This window comes from Anas acuta, chromosome 1, assembly GCF_963932015.1.
Source record: "Anas acuta chromosome 1, bAnaAcu1.1, whole genome shotgun sequence".
Lineage (NCBI taxonomy): Eukaryota > Metazoa > Chordata > Aves > Anseriformes > Anatidae > Anas > Anas acuta.
This window is the reverse complement of record NC_088979.1, coordinates 114,786,243-114,807,320: the sequence shown is the minus strand read 5'-3', so window position 1 is coordinate 114,807,320 and position 21,078 is coordinate 114,786,243.

The window sequence follows — 21,078 nt, the reverse complement described above, 5'->3', positions numbered from 1 at the left end:
AAGGTCAAATAACTGTAATAAAAGTATTAGGAGAAACATGAGTCTGGAGTGGAATGGCGAAGTTGGGGTGCTCTGGTGCTCACCTGAAGAGTCGGTGTCCATAGGCTTCAACATAGCTAACCCCAAAAGACAACACCTTCACGAGGTGACCCATACTTCATATTCTACTGCAAAAGCCTTTCTGCCTCTATTGCTTGTTCAGAAATCCTGTGTAGACAGGTCAACTAAATTAGTCAACTAAATTAGACATCTCTCTCAACTGCCCGAAATTCAACACATGCAATATGAAGCTGTTCCTACAAAACAGAATTATGACAAACAAGGGCCAGAAACTGTCTTGTGGAAAAAAACATCTTGTCATGGATTTCAGACTTGGGCTTGCAAACATAAATTTAGAGGCTATTCTTCTTTGGGGACAGGGAAGTGAAACAGTGGAGTGTAATAGGCAATTATTGATAATCTAGAGAGTAACGTGAGCATTAACCATGAACAACTTAAGAGTTGGTTTCCTCATTTTGGTATGTCACTCCAAAGGAGAACCCAAATTAATGACAGAAACACTACTTGTAGAGATACCTTCCACGACTGGATAAAGAAGAAAGGCAAGTAATTTAAATCTGAGATCCAGATATATCTCACTGTGATTCTGACCTGAATGGCATGCTCAGCAGTGACATCAGCAGTGAAGATTTGGCCTTGAAACAATTTCCATATTTACACAAAGTTACTTTGATTTGAGGATATAGATTCACAATCTGGACAGAAGTCAGGCTTGAAAATGTTAATGTTGACTTCCACCTTCCCTTTCTGCAATTACTAGGATGGTTTCCATGCATGGCATCAGGGTCACCATAACTTGTGCTACCTGATGATTCAGGAGGCAAATCCAGTGGCTCTTGATGATGATAATGGTGAAAACCAACAGGTCATGCTGCCTGGAAACAGACACATTTAAATATTCAGTTTAACCATATCTTAGGCATGAACAAAGCTAAAATACATTTTTATTGAGTTATATCACAAAGATAAAAGCATAGGAGAATATACTATGGCAAGCTACATAAGCAAACTGAATAGACAGAGGAGCCAACTATCATTATTACACCCTCTGCCCATATTATCAATAAAGCTGAAGTATCTGAGTTAATTTTATGGTGTTCCTTATTCTTCTCCTGCACTGATTTTCCTATTTTCCATCTTCATTCTGAGAAATGTCCCTATAATGAAAGCTCTAAATCCACCATCTGAGCGGGACTCCTTCCTAGATCTTCACTGTTAGACTGGATCTGCAAAAGGAAAGCAGCAACCTCAGATCCACCTTACTCACATGGAAGCACAAAGCCTTCCTATCACACAACCAATTGCCCAGGAATTCCCACAGATAAACTCTTGCTTCTATTAGAGATTGACTGAAGAACGAGAAATTTGATGTTCTTTTTCTGCTGAAACAGTGCATTTTCATTCCATATGTGATCTAGACTCCATAAGCGATTTGCTATTTGTCATGGTAAATTCAGGTTAGCCCTCACTGTTCTTATGCATTTTACCTGCCTTTGTGACACTAGAACAGTACAACCTCTCTCAGACCTTTAGTGCTTGAATAGTCCTACTTGATCTCAAATCAATTTTAAAAATATAAGATCTAACTGGGTAAAGGATCAGAGAAAAACATTCAAAACCCATCTGTCTACCCAGGCACTAATCACGGTGTTATCTGAGCACCTCACAAACAAAGCATGTCATACAGAACACTTACTGCCATTTACCTCAGGGATGTTGTTTGCATATCAGTCTTTATCTTAGGATTTTGCAAAATACCTAAAAACATTTTAATCAAAGCACAGAGAACAAGGTAAGCAGTAATTGCAGTTATACAGACATCGTGACACTTTCCACAACCGTGAAATAACAAAGCTAACTACCAAGATAGTCCACACCTGTGAAAGGATTCATAAAGAAACAGGACTCTATCTTCTCTTCTTACATGAAGGTTTCAGTTACTTGCTGAAAGACCAACCATCACAGAATCAATTCTGTGCATGTAAGTGTACCTAAAGTGAAAAAAAATAAACAACCTGCTGTTAAAACAACATGCAAGCTTGCAAGAGAGGTTAAGCACGTGCCTGTTGGTTTAATTCATCAAAGTAGGATGAAAGAACACCAGACCATCTTCAGTTCTTTTAAAACCTACCTAAGCCCTAAGCATTTTCCTCCATACCTCTACATTGAAAATGGAGATAACCATGCTCATTTGATTCACGTGGCTACTGTGAAGATGTTTTAAAATCACTTTCAGAAACTTGTCAGAAGACATTTCTGAGTTCTAATTGATCAGAAACATTTTTTTATTTTTTTTTATTTTTTAGATAGCAAGGTAATGATGATACAAAAGCAGTGGGCAGCATAAAATATTTAAAGTTTGGGTTAAAATTACATACAATGTAGACCACCACACAGCCCTTCTGTGGGAGGTGTTACAGAAATATTTCCACTTCCAAGGAACATGCTGTACTAGGGCACAAAATGTCAAATCTTATTCAAACACTGACCCTTTCTTTTCTCTCTCTCTAAGTTGCACCACAAGGGGCCAGAAGTCTAAGTGTTTTTACAAGCAATTATACATAATTACATAGTGATGCAAAGTGCCATAAAATGAATGATAGAAGACATTTGCAAAAAAGTGCTTTTATAAAACTTGTCATGGTGTATATGGAACATTTTATCCTCACTCAATCCTTATATTTCCTAAATTTACATTATGCATCACAGTCATATTATAGGTGATATACTCAATTGAAGTATGCATTAATTAGCTTGGCTTTACTTCTAAACAGAGGTCATACAGTTAATTATTAAGCAGTTGAAGGAGTCAGAGAGGTCCTTTCTTATCATGTTCTGCTCCATAAGCTTCATAGTGCAGTATCTTTCAGGGAAGGTACAAGGACTAGTCCTAAAAGAAAGAGATAGGAAAATCATTATTCTCTTAAAGTTATCATCTCCATCTTGCAGTTGTGAGTCAAAGATGTCTACATGTAGCAAGGCCTGATTTTGTAGGGAGTCTGACACTGTCCATCTATTAAATGGGGGCAACTCCTATCATAGTAATGATTAATTATAGGGCAATGTTGCTGAGTTCTGCAAAGCAAGCATGAAGGAATAAAAGCATCATGCAAAGGAGCTGTGTTACTTATCTTGTAGGCTTGGCTACTCATGGAATTAGGAAGGACAAATAAGGAGATCAATTTATATAGCCTGAACTACCTCACATTAGCTACATGGCCACATTTTCTCATTCATGGTAAATGCAAGGTAATCTTTCCCTGCTTATAAATTTACAAATTCACAGTCCATCGTAAGGGATGGCATCTTGTTTATAACAATTCCCCAAATGCCTGTTCCTTAGAAGAATCCTCTGGCCCTACATGGTAAACTGCTGGGATCTGTGACTCTTTAAGGAAATTCTTCTATATCCCAAAGACGTGCACATTTCACTATTCTGGAAAAAGAAAAAAATACACACCCCACTGCAGGCAGAAAATTTATGTTTTGTTCAGAAAATAAAAGAAACAAACACCAAAAAAAAAAGGACAAATCAACAACTGATTTACAATTTATGACTTGTTAAGTGTTTTGCTTCATAACCACAATCTGTTTACATGAATTGCTTTAGTGTAAGAGTCAGAAAGTTAATTGCTCAGTTGCAGGAACCTTAGATAAAAGCTTGTTCAGTAACTATAATTCACTACAGCCTACCAGAAGTCTGCAAGTAAATAACTTTACACCAAAGTAATTCTACTGCCCTCTGATGACTCACAAGTAGCAGAAGGGTTTTGAAGCAAAAGGAGGGAAGATTGTCTTATGAGAGGGTGTGCTACCGATTGTGATTTATTCCAATCAAAGCTGCCAAGTAGCATCATTTCTGTGCTCTTTCGCATCCGTGAGCGTCGATTTCAAGAACATCCTATAAGCTTGGGTCAAGGTTTATGAAAAAAAATGTCTGTGTTGATCTGTTTTCCACTCCTTTTCACCAGTGAAATAGCTTAAATGCCACAGCTGTACTTCTAACAATGTATGTTTTTTGACACTTAGTAAGAGTCCAGAAGCCTTTAAGATAGTGTTTTGTGACAGAAGTGATTGCATAATACCCTTCCTTATGCTTCCCATAAACTGAAATGTCATCTCCATAAACTCCTACTCCCTTTAGACCCTCTGGGCAGCACCTCACACACTTTCCTGCTGACCAAGTGTCTGCAGTTGCAGTAACTCCCAGCCAGCCCTTTGCACTTTGTCACCCGCCATTGCCAAGCTGGACAAGGACTTTGGGGAAGCTGTGGGCTGCACCTCATGAGGGCTATATTGACACATTAAGTGGGACACATGGAACCTAAACCCAAACAAGCAGTCTTGATGTTCTTTTTCCTTCCTTCCCTCTTGCATGGTTAGGCACCTTTTTCTTTTCCACCCAAGAACAGGGTCTTGTGCAGACCTATGGGACTGTTGACTGCACAGAGTGGGTTTCCATCTTCCACAGCAGCCCCCTTGAATAACACACTTCTCACAAACCTAAGGCCCAGGGACTTTCCTGTGCACTGCCAGAGCTGGCCTTGGATTACCAGGTTACAAAGACATCACTCATATCCTCTTTGCTTTTGTAGAATGTATGGGCTTTGAATGGATCTAGACAACTGATTTGTCACCTTGAGCCAGTGCACTTTTGTACCTTTACAAATCTCAGTCACCTCTGCCCTGGAATCAATGTGGAATTCAACAACTGTATTGCAGACCTTAAAAATAACAGTCTAGGCTTGTTCATGAATGCCTGCTTTGGACATTGAACTCAGAAAATAGGTAACTCGCACTTGTATTTGCCCTTTCTCCCTGGCTCCTTTGCTTTGACAGACACATTCCCAATATCCTATTATCTTACATGTTTGTACTACAGCAAATAGGCATAACTGATTTACCTTTTCTCCAGCATTCATTGCTTTCTATACTTCCATCCTGCCCCTTCTTATTCATCTTTTCTTCTGAACCGAACAAAGAACTTTGTTAGAAAAAGGAGAACAAGATTAACGCTGAAATCTACTGTGAATCTTTCTTTCCTTCACTGCACAGCCTCTACCTAAAACATTTTCCCAGATTTTTATCTCCCATTTAAAGAAACAACAATTTCCTAAACAGAGCTTTTTCCTTTTCTTCCCCAGCATGGGCTTTATCTGAGCACAGAGACAGATGACTTTCCAGCACCTTCATCTTCACAGTGTTACCCCACACCAGCCCCAGCCCTTGTGTAGCAGTCTTGGGCCAAACAAAGCAACAGACAAAACAGCAAAGTTGTAGCAGAGAAGTATTCTGTATACGTCTTCATCTTTTTAGTGCAGTTTAGCAACTGAAAATCAGGATAATTGTCAGGACCATGTCACCAGCAGGGTCTGCCATCTATGAATGTGTCCCACCCAAACCATAATCTGGTTATGAGACAAAAATTTCAGCAAGCCACATGCCATTGAGGGACTTTCAATGCACACACGATGCTTCCTTCTTGTCATAAAAAGATATTTTTCCTTTGACTTCTCTAAAGAAGCAAAATTACCTAGCAGGAAGCAAAGAGGGTTAAGAGATAAAGAGTGTTATAATCACAGAATTAGTACCAGCACAGAAGTCTCCAAGAGCAACTGCACTTAGGAAAAAATTACTCAGTAAACATCTGAACCTTTGCTAACCCAAGAATATGATTCATTAGGTACCAACTGACTGTCAGTGACTACTGTTTGTTTGTTCTCAATTTTTATTTATTTCTTCTAGCTCAGATAAATAAATCTCATTTCAACCCTAATGCATGACTCACTCTTCTGCAAAAAAGCGGGTTAGTAGCAGCAGTTTCCTCAGCTGGGAAGTATCAAGCGCCTCTCTCTATCTCTCACCTCTTTTGTAGTAATAACTACTTGGTGTGGTGATGATAAGAGAAGCGCCATTCAGGAGTTCAAATGCTCCCAGTGAAACTAAAAATTAGTGTCGAGAACAGCCCCAAATTGAAGAGCAGATGTCAAAAAGTCCCCCTCGAATTGTGTAAAGGGGTAGGAAAGAGGCAGAGGAAATGAGAGATAGGAGGATGACCTGCTTTTTCTGTGCTATTTCACAGACTGATTCCAATAAACCTAAAGCTCTCTTTTTTTGATAGTAAATAGAAAGTTACTTCAATGAAGCCCATCCCCTACAGCCACAGGATTCATTCCTTTTTTTTTTTTTTTTTTTAAAAAAAAAAAAAAAAAAAAGTTACCTCTTCCTTTTGCCAGCCTGTAAAGGTGAAGGAAATTAAAGTTCCGGGGATTAAGCCTGCTGTACCATCTACACAGTCATTCACCTCCTGACTGAACTTCAACCATGCTGCAGGGTATGGTTCAGCATGCAACTGGGGACCAGGGGGCAAGGCAGTTTCACAGCTCATGACCCATGGGCAGCATGAGGGTAGAAAGGGTGCCAGCACTTTCTGCAACCAGATATGAACATGTTACAACCTGAAGCTGTTGGAAAATATTTTATTGCCTACAACTCGACTGTTATTGTTGTTTTCTGGGCAGCTGAAGTTTAGTAAGCCCCACCTATGCCCCAAAACTTTCATTTGACTGGCATATATTTGCACAGGGAGAGCACTGCACCCCATTTGCTCACTCTAAGAATTTTAATTGAGGAGGATGTTTCCTGCCAGGAAGGGGATGCAGAGACTGTGTACAGGTTCCTGCCACTGTGGCAGGATTTCAGCCTTCCTGCATTGACACAGCTTCTGCAGAGACGTCCACTCTAGAAATGAAGTACTGACTAATATGAATTTCAGCACTGGTACCAAAAAGAGTGCAAGTAAATAATATGATGTTTGAGTGCCACTGCATCTAGTGAAGGATGCAAAGACTTTCAGAATTTAAATTTGACTTAGTTAATAATGCAAATCTGTGTGCAAGTGTGTATTCCTTTCCTCAGGTTAGAAGTGGCTTCTTTTAGCTTAGTTTGAAACTTTTGTTTTTGTGTGTATATATGCATATATCTGCATATGTATATAAAAATGAATTAAATTGCTCTTAAACAAAAATAATGTCCTCTGTCTTCAAATAAGCTGAAAACTATTCTATGGGCTGAAAGAAAATGAACAACAAAATAAGATTGTACAATTCTCCACATATACAGTATTTTTGTATTGTGCAGTCTTGAAACTTGGTCTTCATTGGCAATCACCTTTGAAATTCCTGAAATCTGTTTAGAGACAGAAAAGCTCTTGAGGACTTTTCTTATTTTCATGTGATCCACAGTACTGCACACAAAAAGAGAATATGCAGAAATTTATGGAGAAGAGGCAGATTCTTCAGGCTGTGCACCCAAGAGAACAATGCTTGAGGCCAGTGTAGATGTGTCATTCTTTCCAATAGTTCATTTCCTGCTTTCTGTATATTTATAAAGGGAAAGTAACATGCAGAAACATTTCTTGACAGATCCTTCTTCTACATAACTTGGAGCATTAGCTATTATAAGGTTTTTTTCTGTACCAGGCCATACTTGTATTGCTTGCAGTTGTGTGAAACTGCTGCTATCTAGGTGGAAGTACTCAGTGTTCAAGTTTTGCTTTTGTTGCTGGGTAATGGTTTCCCATATTTAGTGGAAATATGAGAATGGGCTTAAGGGAAAGCCCACCACTTTCTTCTTTTTCCTTTCTTCTTCTGTTGTTTTCTCCCAATCTAACTTTGAAAAGCACCAGCATCCTTGTATTTCAAAGCAATTGTGGTCCTCTCCCCATGAATAAAACTCCAGATTTCACATCATTGTAGTCCATTGGAAGAGAAGAAAGGAATCTCTCAGTTCATGTGTAGGGAAAATCTAAGTAAATGCACAGGTTTCAGAACATTTTTTTTCCTCAGATTCCTGCCCTGCTGTGCATGAGCCAGCCCAAAGTTGGGCAGATTTCTTGCAATTACATTTCTGAGAAAGCAACGTGGTTCAAATGTCAGCAAGAACACAGCCAAACCTTAGATGAGTTGTTGTTTAGGAAAAAGTGCTTGTAAAAAAAGAGAAGAGCTGAAACTGCAGGAGAAGATGATAATTCAGGGAGAAAGAGACCTGGGGAGGTCCCCAGTCCAACCTCCTGCTGAAAGCAGGGTAAATCAAGAAGCCAGACCAAGCTTATCAGGGCTTTTTACAGTTAGTTCTTGAAAACCTCCAAATACTGGAACCTCGCTTTGCACCCAGCTCCACTACCTGGCCATTTTCAGCAGGAAAAAGTTTTTCCTTATATGCAGGCTGAACCTTTCTTTTTTCAACCTGTACCCATAGCTTACCATTCTCTCACCACACACCACTGAGAAGAGCCTGTCTGTTTTCTTGATGACCTCCTCAATTTGTGTGGGTTGAGTCCTTGCAAGCCAATCTTGACTCTCTCCTCATCTACTTCTGGTCATTCTCCTCCACTTCAAGCCCTTTCTTTAAGCAAGAGGACCAAGAGACTTTCTTAGTATAGATTGAAGCAAAGAGGGCGTCGAGCACCTCAGTCTTATCTGTCTGTTGTCACTGTATCACCTGTTCCATTTAGCAATAGTCCTTCATTTTCCTTGCTCATCCTTTTGCTGTTAATGTAGCAGCAGAAACTCCTCTTATTTTCCTTGACATCCTTCAGAAGTATCAACTCCACCTGCACTTTGGTTTCCATAACACCATGCCTACCTGCCCAGGCAATGTTTCTAAATTTCTCCTTTGACCATCCTCCAGCTTCCCACCCCCTGTATGTTGACTTTTTGCAGTGCTTGGCCATGCCAGGGCTGTGCCAGACCCTGGTTCCCCTCACCAGGCCTGTTCCTGACACCCACCCATGGGTGGGTGGACACTACAGCCCAGCCTGGATCCGTCCCTATCCCTAGGGAGATGTGTGATGCCCAGGGTCAGGTCTGCACCCCATGCCCTCCATCCTGCCCTGCTCCTGGCTGGTGTGGTGGGACGGGCCCTGGCTGCAAGTCCCTGCCCTGAAACCCTGGGGAGCCCTGGGGGAACGAGGTGGCAGTGTGCTATGGGAGACAGGGTGAAGGAGAAGGAATAGAAGTCAGAAGCAGCAAAAAGCAAACTCTAAGCACAAAGTAATTTTGCACATTTTATTTTCTGGGTATCTGACTTCATACCCTGGGGCCTGATTTGCTGAAATGCTGAGTATCGCAGCTGCAACCAAGCTCAATAGGACCTGAACTCTGCTTTAAACTGATAAAGCTGAACACACTGGAAAAATCTGGCCGTAGGTGCCTCAGACTGGAAACCCAAAATTTTGTCTGTGAATCTGTAAAATAGGGCTAATAATATCCCTTATTCTCACAAGGGTCTTGTATAAATAAGTGCATTCATTGCAAAGTGCTCAGATACCACAGGGATGAGCTCAATAGAAAAGCCCAGGAGGCAACTGAAAATTCTGTCTTTAGAGAAGGATTTGAATAGTGTGCAGTAAATAAGGCTTGGGGCCTTACGTTTTATAATGAGCAGTAAACAAAAGACTGAATAACTGCTGATTAAGTGAGCAGCATCCGTCCTGTGTGCTAAATGAAGAATGATCCTTTAGAACAAAAATTAAAAAAAACTATATATGACTATGTCATTAATGACTATGTCATAATACATAGACACAATGGAGGGGACAGATTTATCTTCTCCAAGGTTTTAATTCTGACATTTCCTGGCTTTCTGGTAAAATAATTCTGCAGTCATAAAACTATTCTTTTTACTCCACTTATGCACACACTTGTATGCATGTGTATTTAAAAGAGTGTGTTCTGATACTGCTCCAGAACTGGTCTATTTTTGGTACACAGTCTTATTCCCATAACATTGATAAGGCAAGAAATACTGTCACAGTTTACATTTTCTATGTGTTGTACTAGTTCCTCCTGCTGTACATGAATCCTTCTAGCACTATCAGTGACTGAGAATTCATTTCAAGTATGGTTTGTAGTCCTTCTATTTAATCCATTACATCAATAATTGTACTACAAATGTATGTGTTAAATGTGTATCTAGCATAAAACAGGCAATCCCATTAGTTAAGGAAGGTGTATTCATGTCTCCATACCCAGAAAAATCCTGGATGACGTGTTTGTCATAAACACTTATAATGAGAAAGGAAAATTGGGTTGTGGGTTGCTAGAAGGAGATTAAATAAATTGTTTTATTGCTACTGAAAATTGCAAAGATAAGAAGATGTTTTCTAAAGCAAGGTGCAGCACTGCTCTCAGGAAGTATTTTTTTTTTTCTTTAAGCCAAAATAATAAAACCCATGTCAAGCCCTGGTGTCTACTCCAATGTGTTAGTTACAACATCACTAAAGCAAATGGGTTTCTACAAGGGAAAGGAAAAGAAAGTTTACATGAAGGTAAAATGTCTGAAGACACAAATAAGCATCACCTACATGAAGGGTTTTAAAGTTCACATCCGGTTACATCTAGCATGAAGAAGAACAGATGGCATGTCAGCACCAGAAACAGCATCAATATTTTGGGATTAACCTGACTTTTCTGTAGCCAACAAAGTGCAGGGATTATCAAGATTTCAAGATTTTGTTTTCCTCCCCATGCTTTAATGTCACACAATTTCACAGCAGCTAAATATGACAGACAATGCATCTATCCCTGCTTTGTATTTCATACCAGAAACTTATTGGAAAATTCAAGAAACAGCTGAAGATGGCTTAAGCTTTCAACACCATCTTTCTCATCAGACCTAGAACCTGGTTGGGCACAAGGGGGAAATGAGCATTACAATTACAGAGGAACAAATATAAAACTTTTCACTGTCCTCTAACTTTTGTTCTTTGGGAGGCTTTAAGGATCTTCCCACACATTCACTGTCAGATTAAAATCCTGCTGCTGTAGTGATCTCTATTCCCTTGTTGTCCACAATATCATCTCCCAAAATCTGCTGCCCCTGCAGCTGTGGTGGCTGGGTAGCTTTTGAGTTGCCTCTTGACCATGACATTTTGCAGGATGGGATGTTGTCACAAATCAAAATGGATTAAGCATACTTCAATAAGCCTGGCTGTAAACTGCAGGGTTTTTGGAGGGGACGCACAGTCCATACCATGGGGGCAGAATTTTCCAAGAGAGGGGCAAGGCAGAAAGCTATAAATGGCAAACTGTGTTGCCTACCACTGTTCAATCTGCTGCTGAATGCATGTCAAAGCCTTCAGTGAAATATAGTGGGGAAAAAAAAAAAAAAAAAAAAAAAAAAGAAAAAAAAAAAGAGGAACCTACCCAGAATAATAAGATTCACATGGTACCTCGAGAGTCAAATAACTCAAATAACTTAACATACAATATCTTATCCCTCCCAAGAATTATGTCCTAGTGCCATGGATCACAGAAGAAATCACTGCTTTTGTGAACAGGGAAATTGTCATTTAAATTTAAGTGTTTAGCTTGTTGAGGTGAGATTCCTAGGGACTGGTTGAAATTAAAAGGAGGAGAAAAGAATTGAATGGTTTGGTTTCATTAAAACTCCACATAATCTTGGATAGTCTAAATATTAATTGCCAGTTAAACAAATAAATAAAACAAGAAACAAAGCACAAAGCAAAACAAGGAATAGTACCAGCCCAAAATAGTATCTTTCTTACTCTCTCTCTTGCCTCAAGACTGGATCGATGTGCAGAAAAGAGAGAGAAATGTTTAAACTAATAGGATACAATTATAGCAGTTAAGCTTTTTCACACCCACCTTTCATTCTCTCCCCCCTAACCCCCCAAAGTGTATTTGCCATCCAGACAATAGCATGCAAGATATGACATCCTTTGTTTCGGTAATGATACTGGTGGGTGGAACAGGGCCTCTCGCATGATCCCATGGCAGAGAAAATATCCCTGTCACTACGGCACGCTTGAAACACTGTGTCTGACAGCCCTGCCTCATCCAGCTCTTCCTGCTCAGTGTGGAGCACGGAGGAAAGTCATCTCCTTTAGTTGGTCTACCTGGCTGGGCTCCTAGCTGGTGGGACCCAGGATGTGTGTGCTCCCCAGGATACCTGAGCTGAGCAAGAGGGGGATCAGGATCAGAATCACACCACGGGAGCCAGCACATGGTCTGCTCTAACATTCAACAGTTGCTAAAGCACCAGTGCAATACCTGAGTTCTGCTTGTCTTTTTGCTAGCCATATCCCACTGCCCAGGCTGCAGCAAGGAGAACCTGTTGGAGCTGCAAGGACAGTGTTGGAGGCCTGGGGACACCCAATGCAATGCAAAACTCTGTGGTGCAAGGGTGCCCAGCCATTCAGGGCAGCTTCGTGTTGACCAGGCTGCACTATCGCATGAGAGAGATGCCACAGGGAACTTGTTTGTGTCATAAGGAAAGGCAGTATATATCAGTAGAATAACAAGCAGTTTTTTTCAACTTTGTTTTCTCAAGCTGTATATTGTCCTGCTGTGTGAACTGCAGGCAGTGGAAGGTAACTGGTGACCAACAGAGAGCTGTTTTTAAAAAATACTGATACACATACTTCGGAGTAGTCTAAGTATTTCAGTTGACATCTTATTCTGAAAAGCAGCACCCTTTTTGCCTTGCATTACAGGGGGTCTGAACAAGCAGCCCCCTTATCAGCTATATTATTCCTAAAACGAGGAAGATACGAAGCCAATGAATTACATATGGATATCGGAGTGAGAACTGGCTGTTGCTTTTAGAAAATACATATCTTCATTGCTGCCTGTCTGTAACAGAAAACTGCATCTGGAACCCCTATTGTTGTGGCAGAGGCTAAAAGGAAGCTTTATTTCTTCAGCCGTGAGAGGCAACGCTATGTAGCTTTCAAGTTGCTACAAATTTTACATGCCCTGTTCGGAGGCTGCTTTTAGAAGACACTTCACCTGTAGCAAACACTGCCACAGGGCAACATCATAATGGAAAATTCAAGTCCTCTGCCCCTTGCAGTACCTTTCTGGCTGCCCAGCACAGGGTTCAGTAAGCAAAGATACAAGCTAATAACAAAAGAGATAATGCTTTTATTTATTTTTCCCTGATCTCCTGGGGTTTCTGGTGACACTCAGAACATACCTCCCAAATGAATAATTTAAGTCTTTATGGATCATTCAATTTCAGTTTACACACTGCATTTTATCCAGCTCAGGCTATGTCAGCATAATGCAAGAGATAGCCATTCAGATACTGAGCCGCTATTCTCCATATATGTAACGTTGGCCCGTATTCAAGCCCAGAGACATAACAGAGGCTTTTGTGCAGATATTTTTGGCTGATATTAGGAGCTGCTATGATAAAGAGGGATGGAAGTCATCTGCAGAACACACGCGCGCACGCGCACACACACAAGTGCAGTTTAACTGGTCAAGGAATCCAGGATCAATGCTCTCCTTGAGCTCTGGATATTATCAGAGCCATGCAGCAGCCAGAATTTCTTTCTCAGAAACAGAGCAGGACTTTGAATCTCCCCATCTCAGATCAGAACAGAAGGTTCATTTGCAGAATTTGCCCTACAAATGCTTTTAATTAAAATGGTACTTTCTATTTTGACATTTGTCATTTATACTTTTTCATTTTAAAATAAAATTTGAAGTGAAAACAGAACCGAGGGGTTCCAGGCTGATCAGCTTTAGTGTTTTCAAAACACTGCATTACAGAAAGGAAGGAGGTTGCTTCCTGAGTTTTTATTTTGTTCAAAATGAAATATCATTATCATCAATACATCCTGCAAAATGTCCCAACTATAACAAGCTGATATTTTCTAACACAAAGTTGCTTCCACCAAACATTTTGATCCTATCTACTGAGAGGTATTTATCTACATGGGGACAACTCAGATACCTGATGTTCCTTCTGTGCAATCACTTACTTCTGCTTCTCTCAACCTCTGTTCTTATTAAAGCCACAAGAGGAAAAAAGCCAGTAAAGATGTAGGGCAGGGAAAAAGATCTGAAAGGAGAAGCAACCACTGATACAGTAGAAGAATGCCTTACTCAGGGACACCACTATAGCTAGCAATCACTCCCTTGCTTGCATATTCCCCTGTCCCAAAAGGCTGGGGTAGCAAATGATGGTTTTGGTGGGAGGGCGAGCTGAGCAAAACTGAACTGAGTCCATCATTTCACTCATGCAGACTGTGTTCAGGGCTCTGGAGCCAGTCTGACTGAGTTTGGATGAAATATCTAGCAGGAAGATCATCTCTGCACAAGGTAGACTCCAGAGCTTCACTGGTCCCTGCCCTGCCAGAAGAGGAGGCAGAGGCACTGTGCCAGTATTGTGCCCTGCAGGACACATCCAGCCAGGCTCTGCAGGCATGGCAGGGAGACCTTCCTTGTGAGGGGCATCAGCTGGCTTTCAGTGTAAGGAGAACTGGGAAATTACCACAGGGAAAAAGGGCAACACATTAGTTTTAAGACCAATGATAAACACATATATTTATTTCCTTGTAAATCAAAAGATGTAGCCCAGACACTCTAGGAGGATGTAAGTGCAGTTTGCCTCCTGCTACCTTGCCCCTCTGACACTTGACCTTCATCCCTATTCTGTGCCTCAGTCCCCACCCCGGCCAGGCTGCCCTGAGGGGCTGTGCAGCTCTGGGGGCTGCAGGAAGAAGCCCTTTCATCCTTCTTCTTCTGCCTGGCCACGCACACCTGTGTGGAGGCTTGAGGCATGGCTGGGCCACAGGGAATTTATCGCTGCTCCCAGCCTCCCTCCTTTCTGTTCCCCTCCTCTCTTTTCCACCCCCTCCAGGAGCTCCACACAGGTGGCACCCTACAGTGGTTCAGTGAGAGACACGTCAACATCAGCTGCAGAGAGGTGGGTGCCAGCTCCGTCCTGCCTCTCGCTGCACCAGTGCTTCTGCCTACAACGGCATGGCAGTGACAGTCTGATTCAGACCCTTATGGCATGTTTACTTATTGCATCTCTGCGAGTTCGTTCTGCTCCATTGCGTTCTTCATGTAATGCAGGGAAGATGAGCAATCTTTCCAGCTACAGATTCAGGGTTCCAGCTCTGGCTCTGCATGCACAGAGACAATCTGACCTTAACTCACAGTCCACTCCATAAGTATGCACTCATCCTTTGAAGTTAAGACCTCTCCAGAGTTTATTCAGAGCATGTTGAGTGCTTTTTGGTAGGACAAGAACAATAAGGCATCAGCATAATGAAGAATCTGGTATAATGGCTTTGCTTTTAAATGGAATATTTCTACTTCTTTTTAAAACAAAACATGAAGATTTTCCTCCCTGTCTGAGGTTTGTTTTGCAGTGTCTCAGCACAGACTGGGACTTGTATGGTGTATTATTAATACAAGTTATTAATAGGAGTTAATAATGGAAGCACAGACACTTTAGGGAATGAGATCATTACAATTAAGAATAAGAGGAGCCTACACGATAAAATGAAACCTTACATTGCTTAAACAGCTTTAATAATAACCAGTGGGTTTCCACTCATTAAGATTACTTCAAGTATCTGCATCTGAGAGATGGCCAAAGAAAATGTATTCAGAGATAAACTGAAGAATAAAACAGGGCAATGAATGGAGAATGAGATCACACTTCTTTCTAAATATGCAAATAGATAAACATCAGAACAATAGATTTTCTTCTATTCTTTTCACAAAGGTGCAGTTTGCTTATCTGAGATCATTCTGAGGCTGGTAAGAATACAAGGCTTAATACAAAATACCCCAGAGGCAGACAAACAGTTTAGCCAGGCTGGCTTGAGTGTGATAGAACTCCCTCTATATCCACATACACACACACAAATACATCTATATGTCTATATGTAAAAACAAACAAACAAACAAACAAACAAACAAAAAACTAACAAGGACCAACCCACACTTATTTTTTCCTTTTACCCACTGTTCCCTTTATACAGAAACATAATTATGTAGTTAGAACATTTAACACAGGAAGACTTATTCCTTCGCTTTAACTTACTGGGATCTACACAGCCCTATAAGGTTGTCATCTGTGTTGCATGCATAACTAGAAGACTTCTGCAGACCTTTGTAGACTTCATGTATTTTTCATGTGTGAGATTACCCTGTGGTAATAGTAATGAAATGCCCTAGGCAGTTGAAAGAATAGAGTAAGTCCACATTTTTTTGCTAATCTAACTGTAGCTACTATGTCAGTACCTAAATAGAAACAGCATCCATCTGCTACAGGTTTTAACACACTCCCTATTTTCTCCCTATTGAATTTCCATCTCTCACCCATCCCACACCAAACAAGACTACAGATAGAGAAAACTATTATATCCTTCTAAACATGTCACCCATTCAGTGTGGCTTGACAAGGAGTCCTGAAACCTTTCTTCTGCCAGAGTTCCCATGGTTTTCTTTTGGCTGATAATACTTCAAAACCTGAACTGTGGGCAGGCTGGTTGGAGGGCATGCAAAAGCTCTGGTCTGCTCTATTCCTTCCCCTTCCATCTACTTTCCATGCCCTTGGTCCTTTCTCTTCCATCAGAAAGATTTCTGGCTCTGATTCCTGGACTCTTGCAAGCCCAGTCCACACCTCACTGCAGTCTAGAGGCTCTTTCCTCTTGGTTTGTGGGGATTTAGCTCAAGTATTGAGTCTATGGAGGAAAAGTCCAGCAGCATCACCTAATAAAGTGGTGTCTGATGTTTGGCCATCGTGACAAAAGATTTTACAACTAAGGTCTTCCCATGGAAGCTTCTTGGTGACCCTGCCATGTGAGTAGCATCTTTTACACTGCATGAAGGTCATGGAATAAGACTAAGCTTAGCACTTTTCACAACTGGACTCGAAGGTGCCTCATTGTTGTGAAAAGGGAATGGTAGTTGAGTGCCCAGTTTCTTACACAACCATGTAAGGCCTCATAAGAGGTCATGGCTGTTTCTTCTTATCACTCGCTGACTTCTAGTGCTCAGGCAGAAGCAGAGCCTAATTAGCATAGAATCATAGAATCATAGAATATCCTGAGTTGGAAGGGACCCTTAAGGATCATCAAGTCCAACTCTTGACACCGCACAGGTCTACCCAAAAGTTCAGACCATGTGACTAAGTGCACAGTCCAATCTCTTCTTAAATTCAGACAGGCTCGGTGCAGTGACCACTTCCCTGGGGAGCCTGTTCCAGTGTGCAACCACTCTCTCTGTGAAGAACTTCCTCCTGATGTCAAGCCTAAATTTCCCCTGCCTCAGCTTAACCCCGTTCCCGCGGGTGCACTTCATGTTAGTGTCATTTCACTGCCTCTGAGGGTGAGCAAAAAACGCACCCTGTGAATGGCCAGGTCATTCAGACATCCTGCCTCATATTTACATCTAGTTGCACCTTCCTACATATGTGTAATCACCTACAGGTCCCATGCAATGAAGACAAGGTGACATGAGCTTCACTAAGGGCTGGACAAAGTTTCCAGGAACCCATCTGGTTCTGAGGTCTGAACTACCACATCTTCAGTAAGATTTGCTTCAGCACTGGCCAGACTGAAGTTGTTAAAGGGCATGTGCCCATGTTGGGGTCATTCCTTCAATTACAACATTAAAAACTCACACAGTTACGATCCCAGATTAAACATTCGGTTAATGAGATGGGACAAATGTTCTCTTCAATATATGCCTTCCTTGCAAATTTGACTTCAGAATTTTTTCATTGTATGTATCACATGCATTCTGAGCTTGCAATATCATAGCATATAACCATACAGCATCCCTGTAGTCTCCTTTTAAAACTACACTTTCCTGGGTGTTGCAATCCAGATGCAGAAGGCAGAACTATTGTCCACCTGCCTGCCTCCCTCATTACATCATCTTCCCCAGCAAGAATGGGGAAGTGGAGGAGGCTACAATACAAAACAGTATGTCAAGCTTTTCAAAACAGCAAACAATAAATTATCAGGGCTTCCAGATTTTCATTATTATTTAATATTTATATTTAAGTAAATCTGTTTCTGAGACAGGTGTTTTCTGTAATCCAATTTCTTTCATGAAGAGTCCAAACCCATAGATTGTTCTACTATCAATGGCTGCAATGGGAACTGATGACACCACGTCAGCCTGGCAAAATCTAATTCATAGGCATCAGCTGTGTTAAAAATAAACTGCAACAGTATTCATAAAACATATTGTCCATGAACAAACTCATGGCAAATATAGCCTAAGTAAGTTCTCATTCTCACTGTTCTCTTAGAAAGATATGTCATTCTTTGAAAGGTATGCATGGCAAGTGGTGCTGAGAGTTGCAGAGCAAATGCACAGTGACTGGGTGCCAACAGTTCTGCAAAATAATATTCTCCAGATAAAAGAGAAGTTGTCATCCAGAAAGCTGCAGTCAGTAAAGATAAAAAGGTTGTTTTAACAAGGGAATCAGTGTCAGGAGAAAACAATGTTAAAAAAATGAACAAAAACAAAAATATAAACATGAAAAATGTCTATTACATCATTCTGTTTTATTGGAACGATAATGTACATACTCACAGGAAGAAAAAAAAAAAAAAAGAAAAGAAAAAAAAAAAAAAAAGCCCAGAACAACCAAGAGAGAAGAACTGTGTTCAACTTTAAAATGTCAATAGTAAAAAAAGAGGTATTAAAAATCTGAGCCTGAAGGGGCTTCCATAAATTAGTGTCACTGATATTTCATCCATATGTTGTTTTTTTTTCTTTTCTTGTAAATATATCTATCCTTTACCATAATTAAAAACTTCATTTACATGTACTTTGTCTCCCTCTTTCTCTTTGTTGCTTCATTCTATTCTGTTCTTTTTCTCTCTGCCACCTTTTATCTTTCCAGATACATTTTTAATTATTTTTTCCTGAAGATATTTTTTCTATTTTGTTCCTCTTCTCTCTTTTCCTGTCTTTCCTTCTTCCTTTCTTTCTTCCCTGTTTGTTTTTTTGTTTGTTTGTTTGTTTGTTTGTTTTTCTCCAGCACTTTTTCTCCCTCTCTTTAGCCAGCTCTTTTTTTTTTCTTTCATGCTTCCTATTTTCTGGCTCCCTGTGATCTCGTTTTTCCTGCTTCATTCATCTTTCTTATTTTATCTATTCTATCACCACAATTCTCACATACTCCCTTTGCAATCCCACAAAAATGCTGATTCCAGTACACTCATCAGGCACACTGTCCTTTCTTGGCAGATTTTTTTTTTCCTCTAAACCCCTCCTAAATGCATTGCTGCCTCATCCCAAAACCTGCTCACAATTGCAAACTCTCTTTCCACTGAATTTCCTCATAACTTGTATGTACTCTGACAGGTATTCTTTCCCTGTCTGTCCACAAATAGAAATAGGACAAATTATCTACTGTTATTGCAATGCCAGACTTGCAATCTCAGAATTGGATATTTTTAATTCTGACCATCTAACCTCTGACAACTGGTCTAAAATTCAGACTTGTTAGCCATAAGGCATATGCACCTTTGTGTCCTGCTCCTCCAAAGAGTTGTATATTGAACAGCTGCTACAGGAACATGCAGACAGAAAGGTTCTACCTCTGATAATAAGTGTATGTGTCTTATCATCAAAGCCATTTTAAGGCCTCATAATCTTGGATGAATACCTCTTGACCCAACAACTACACAAAACAGGCACATCAGAAGAGGGAAAATAAAGAGAAGACTAAAGAATGTGTCAAGGACCATATCAAGAGCCTGTAAAAGAGATAGAAACTCATCTTAATTCTGTTGTTTTGCCAGGCTCTCCTTCCTCAGACTCCCACCCAGGCCATGAAAATTTTCTTGAGCTTTCTCCATACAGCACTGATCTTTGGACACATAAGCATTCTGTTTTTCTTGGGAAGAAATATGGCTCTACACTCTCCTTAAACACATGTAGACTTCTTTGCTTGTTCCTATCTACTCCTCTCTTACCTAAATTCTTCCTTCCCTTCCTCTTGTTCCTTTCTGTATTCATGTTACTTTATATTTTTGAGTGCTGTCACAAATTCACTCCCAGTTTCTTGACCCCCTCTTCTCACTTCCAGATTTCCTATACCACCACCAGCATCCACTATCAGCCCAGTCTAATAAAGGCAGCTCAGTCTGGAGACAAAAAGAAAAGCATAGCTTCTCCTAACCCTGTGAGCATTAGGACCTAATTAAAGCTGAGCATTTTGCTGGAAACAAGCACCGACAGTAAGGAAGGGTGACCCAAGCTAGAGTTAAAGTAAGAAATGGAAGAAGCTCCTGAATGTTTTTAGTGCTGAAGGTGGCAGCATCACCAGGTCCAGGAAGACAAGTACATACATCATTGCTGCCTGGGCAGGGGCCATGCACTAGGGTCAGGCCAGCATTCCCTGACATCAACATGCTTCTATTAGTGCCTGTATATGTGTCCTTCTAGCATGGCTTTCTAGGTCATTTAAATACACATGCATGTGTAGCATAACATTTTGTAGTCAGTTTTCAGCCGTTGGGTGGCTTGTTATTTCTCACCCCACACACACAGTCTAGAAAACAGCCTGTTGAATAGCCAGTTTGAAATCTTTTTCCTTCTTCTCCTGATGTACCTCTGCTCGCTCACTCTTATGCAGATATTGGCACATGCTCAACAGCTGAGAATCTGTCAGAATACCAAAGAACTGGAAGTCCAAGGGAGTGATTAAGAAAATCTATGACAGTTTCTAACATACCTTTATTACCTCTATAATGAAGTTTGATTGAGTTGATGCAAGCAGGTCATTATCATTGTTTTTAAATCAATTTACAGCTCAGAAATTCTTGCAGAGCTGGCACAATGAGAGAGTATTGGATAGCTGCGAGAGGCGGCACTGCCTGGCGGCACCACGTTGTAGTGCTGCAGTCTCACTACCTCTATAGAAATGTTCATCTGCAGCAATAGGGCTGGAAAGATGAGGAGAAACAAGAAGAGCGCCCTGATGAAGTACATTAACTGGGACATTAGCAGACCAGCCAGGCTTTGTTTGTTCTTTCTCATTAGCATTCGTTCTCCCCTAATTCAACACTGAAATTTAGCTGGCTGTTCCTTAAAGATGAGGCTGCTGAAGCCTTCTCCCAGCGTCACCTTACGTTCCCAGCCTCTTACCTCTACTTATCTAAGCTACTTTAAAAATGTTTTGAAGGGATCAGCAGCCCCTCAAGCCAGACTTCTCACACACTGTCTT